Raw genomic sequence first — 5,470 nt, 5'->3', positions numbered from 1 at the left:
GTGGTGGTGGTGGTGGTGGTGGTGGTGGTAGTCATAGTGGTGGTTGTGGTCATGGTCGTAGTCATGGTTGTGGTCGTGGTCGTAGTCGTAGTCGTGGTCGTAGTCATGGTCGTGGTCGTGGTCATGGTCGTGGTCATAGTCGTGGTCGTGGTCGTGGTCATAGTTGAAAGTCGTCTTCATCGTCGTAGTCATGGTTGTAGTAGTAGTAGTGGTTTTCTTGTTTGTTGTTGTTGTTGTTGTTGTTGTTGTTGTTGTTGTTGTTGTTGTTGTTGTAATGGTTTTTTTTGTTTTCTTGTTTATTGTTGTCTAGTTTTCTTATTTGTTATTGTTGTTGTAATAGTGGTAGTAATAGTAGTTTTTTTTTTCTTTTCTTGTTTGTTGTTGTTGTTGGTAGTGGTAGTGGTAGTGGTAGTGGTAGTGGTAGTGGTAGTGATAGTGGTAGTGGTAGTGGTAGTGGTAGTGGTAGTAGTAGTAGTAGATTTGGTAAAGAAAATGAGAGAGGGGGAGGAAGAGAAAAAAAAAGAAGGAACGAGAGAGAGGGAATAAACATACAGTATAATAAAGAAAGAGAAAAAGAGAGAGAGATGGAAGGAGAGGAGATAATGAATGGATAAAAAACAAAGAGAGAGTGGTAGTGCCGGTGCAACACCACAAGATGAGAAACACTCTAACATATATTAATTTGTGTGTGGGTGGGTGGAGACTTTACATATGTTAATTTTTGATGAGTAACAAGAGAAGAAATCCCTTCTCAAACAATTTAAGAAAGAAAAAAAGAATGATAACAAAAATAAATTGTTTGTCGCAACGTAGACAAAATGCAAAACGATGAAGGTCTTGATGTTCAAGATCGCAAGGCGTATCTTAATCAGCGTGTTCCATGTCCTTGCTCTCAATGCAAGCTGGCAATTCGACGAAAACGTCGATTGTGTATAGAACACATACGACACTTCGGCCAGTTTCAATCTTAGATCATTGATCAGATGATCTTGGATTTTCAATAAACCGTAAGAAAAGTTAATATCAATCATGCATTGTTCTCACAAGCTAATTGAATACCATATACAAAAAGATTGGGTGTGGCTGGAAAATTTTCTATCTAGGGAGGTGACGTATCGTCCCAAGGAGGAGTGCACCCTTTACGGCCAATTAGAAGAGTTTGTGGGCGTGCGATGGATGGAGTGCCCAAGCCAATCTACCACTTGGAAGGTACTACCCAATCTATACCATCAATACCAGAGGAGACAGACAGCCTTCGAGACTTACCTATAAACTTGGAGCCTGAGATGGTGGCAATGATCGATGCATTGATTCCCATGGATGTCAAGACTTTTGATCCTCTTAGAGAGGAAGCATCCATACCATTATATAATGGGTGCTGAGTATCTTGCCTGAAGACACTGTTTGCATTCCTAAGTGTGTAAGCAAAATACGGGTGGAGCGATGCAAGTGTGACTGAGTTGATCAGGTACCTCGTATGTACGCTTCGTTGATTTCTTTTCGACACTATCATTAAAAACATTTGTGCTTTTTCAAGGTGTTTTATGATTTTTTTCAGGTTACTAAAGTATCATATATTACCACTTGCAAAGACCATGCTTGAGTCTCGTGATGATGCACGACATGTTTTACGAAAGCTTGTCATGGACTACAACAGCATCCATGCATGTATCAATGATTGCATACTATTTCGAGGAGAATACGAGACTATGGAGACATGTCCAAAGTGTGGTTCTCACAGGTATCGACATGACTTGCAAGGGCAAACCATCCCTCAAAAAATACTTAGACACTTTTCGCTTATCCTCCACATAAACCACATGTTTCGTACGTCTGGCACATAGCGAGCTTAACAATGTGGCATGTGCAGAATAGGTCCACAGATGGAGCTCAACAAATATCAGTGTATTCATGTGCATGGAGCCACATTGACTCTACCTTCCCAAGCTTTGCCGAGAGCCAAGGATTTTTCGGCTCGGTCTTGCAATGGATGTCGTAAACCCATTTGGTCTGCACTCAACTTTTTACAGTGTGTGGCCTGTAGTCCTTGTCAACTAAAATATCCCTCCATGGCTTTCTACGAAGAAAGGACATCTCATCCTTAGCTTTCTCATCCCCGGCTGCTACAAAGTCAAAAACATGGACATGTATCTTCGTCCATTAGTCGATGAGCTTAAGATTTTGTGGAAGGAGGGGATCACTGTGGAAGATATGAGCAAGCGCAATGGTCGACGGTCCGCCAATATTCGAGCCATTCTCATGTGGACCATGTATGACTTTTCGAGATTCGGGGAGGGCTCAGGTAAGTAGGATTTTGTTCTTGTTGGTAATATCTATCATAGCTCGTTCAAGTTTGTATTCACTGTGGATAGAGGTGTTGGGATAGGTGTGGTTACCTCATGTTTCCATGCATGTCCATTGTGTGGGCCATAATTAGACTCACGAAGGTCACAAACCATGAAGAAGATGGTATATCAACGACACGCCACTTTCTTGCCAAAGGGTCATGAACTCAGGGAAGGTTTTCTTGGACGACCTCTAGCACATATGAATGCCCAAAGCTAGTACAAATTGAAAATGGTCCACACAGAGTCACATCCAAATGGAATGTGATGGTTCTCAGTTTTCTACGAGTTGCCGTATTGGACCCACTTATAGATCAACCACTTGTTGGATCCCATGCATATTTTCAAGAACATGGGGAGCTTACAATGGGACTACATCACAAAAAAGAGAGACACTGCAAGGGCTCGAATAGATTTGAAGGAGGTAGGCAAGATGGAGGCCCTTTGGCCGCAATCGAGTGTTGATGGTTACTTGCAGCTACCTCACGCTCCTTGGATTTTGTCCACTAAAGAAGAGCACGTTGTGAAGCAAATTATCAAGTCTATCTGCACTTTGGCAGGTATGATGCGTTCTCTCAGGTCTATGCTTTCTAAAGACGATCAATTATTAGGGCTAAAATCCCATGATTGGCATAAGATATGTTAGGGTTGTACTACGAATGGATTGTAAGTGGCCTGTGTATTTTGCTATTTAAAGTGTAGTCGTTGTTCATAAAGCTTCCTCGTTTTCACAGGAGGAGATTAAGACGTCCTCTATTGAATCTGCAAGGCGGGGAGCAGTGGAGACGGTCTCTCTCTTTGAGAAATACCTACCCACTAGCATACTCACAATACAAATCCACCTTCTTGTGCATCTTGTAGATGAATTGGAGATTTTTGGAGCTATCCATACGCGATGGATGTTCTTCTTGGAGCGCTTCATGAAAACCTTGAAAGTCTTTGTGCGATAATGAGCTCAGCCAGAAGGTAGCATGGCTGAAGGTTGGTTGGTGAGGTGCTAGTGCATATTTCACAATGGCTACCAATGGTGAATCCAGACAATAGTATGCTATGGTCACTGAAGGATGATGATATACTGACCGGAGATGTGGTGGTTGGAAATGGGATAGAAAAAAGAATGGATGCTACAATGGAGGAGAAAGTGAATCGCTTTTGTATGTTGCACCATGCCTCTATGGAGACATGGCTCACCAGGTATCAGCAAGCTAGGCAAGATTGAGAGGAAGCTCGATCTGAATTTTGACGTAGTACGCGCCATCGACCAATTCGATACCCGAGGGCATGGAGGAGATGCCACAGTTTATGTCAATGCGATGGTTGCATGGAGCTTTGACCGTAGCATCCCGCGAAGGGGCGGAGGTCTAAACCGAGGAGTGGGAATTCTCGAGGGGATGTAGTCCAAAGGTGATGATGTGTTTAGGATTTATCGTATCTATATTTTATATGCGACAACTAATTGAGTGTTTCAATGTACAATACAAAATATATAGTGCAGTGTGGTCGTGCGGATGGCATTTTTGTGTGGAGCGTATTGACAAAATGCGCTCCACAACAGACTGTGGTATTATGGCAAGGTTCGAGCAAGAGAGCCGACGACGAGCAACAGATCCGAACACGGTTATAGATGAGATCGAGTATTTTGGGAACTTGCAAAGTATTGTTACGGTGGATTACCGTAGCTTCTCCATGATAGTATTTGATGTGCAATGGTTCAAAGTGGTACTTGAAGGAGCTGGAGCAACAGTTCGATGAGGTCCATGTGGATTTCTCAAAATAGGACGGATTTTCACAATACCTTTGTGTTGCAGGCCCATTGTGAACAGGTGCATGAACTCATTCGTTTGTTAATTTTATTATGACATAGTACATGCCACAATAATTAAATCTCTCTTGTACGTGTTTGTGAACACGTAATCTTCTATCCAGACCCCCGACAACCTCAATGGTGATATGTTATACATTCAGCTCCCTGAAGTGTGAGAGTATATGATCAAAGTGATGTTCTGAGCATAGATGAGGATAATATGCAAATAGAGGGGTTGATATTGCAAGGGGTGGAGGCCATCGAAAGCTTGGAGCATGTAGAGGAGCCAGCATCGAGTAACAATGATGGAAATACAGGATTCCAAGAATTCTTTGAGAACAAGGTGGACTCATCCTTTTGTGGTGACATGTCTATCGACCTTCCAGTTTATGATGAGTTGTGTCAAGAGATTGACATGGGACCATAGGATACTTCATTCTTGGAGCATCCACTTACTCAATTCGTTGATTAATCACTTATAAGGATACATAAGATATGCATTTTAAGTAAGATCATTCTTTAAAGATTTATATTATCGTGCTTTGTATAATTTAATTTGATTATGCTAACATCATTTTTTGTCTGTGTAGGTGACCTTTGTGGATACTTAGATCATCAGAATGAGTCAAGGGATGAGCAATGAGGAGTTGTAGGATATCTTCATGCGCATGTCTCCAGATCAGATGGCGAGATTCAGAGACCTGGCGGACCAGGAGCTATCTCAGACATCGTCAAGCCACTCTATTAGATCTACTTCGGCACGATCAGATGCTTCACATTTGAGCAGACGAGGTCAATGCTCCAGACTTGGGCTAGATGGAGGGAGTGCTTCAGGGTCAAGGGGATGCTACAGAGATACGAATATAGTGAGCCTGCGGTCGACTCGGGATACAAGTGCTACTCCTTGCTCTCGTGGCAGTTTCAGAGAGCGTGGCTCAGGTGGTTGCTTTGGAGACACGGACGCGGTGTCTCCGTCTCATCATTCTGTTGGAGTTGCGTCACCTCCAGGATTTGTCACACCTGTGGGGACGTCTACTCCAGTCACTCCAGCTTTTGCTCAAGGCTTTTGCTCAGCTGTCCGTTAGGTGGTACCCCTATGGATGCTACTTCGATAGTTACTACCCTGGTCAATACACGAGATGTACAGGGGTCTCCTGGATATGCCCAGGAGCGTGGTCGTAGGTGGGAGAGGACCCATCTTAGGCATACCCCAAAGGGATATGCCTACCTTGTAGATGATAGGTCAGGAGTCATCATCATGGATGATGAGGGGAGGAGGGTGATGGCTCGTATGAGAGAGTTGTGCCAACAAGTTTTTTGG

At 43.2% G+C, this 5,470-nt stretch overlaps 1 pseudogene; it reads left to right on the top strand.

Annotated features, from left to right (window-relative positions):
- Nucleotides 1-818: 818 nt before the first annotated feature.
- Nucleotides 819-4,294, top strand: LOC148022118 (uncharacterized; annotated as a pseudogene).
- Nucleotides 4,295-5,470: the final 1,176 nt, after the last annotated feature.

This window comes from Lygodium microphyllum, chromosome 17, assembly GCF_053477565.2.
Source record: "Lygodium microphyllum isolate KBCC chromosome 17, Lygodium_microphyllum_v1.1.10, whole genome shotgun sequence".
NCBI classification, from domain to species: Eukaryota; Viridiplantae; Streptophyta; class Polypodiopsida; order Schizaeales; family Lygodiaceae; genus Lygodium; species Lygodium microphyllum.
This window is presented reverse-complemented; position numbering and strand designations above follow the sequence as displayed.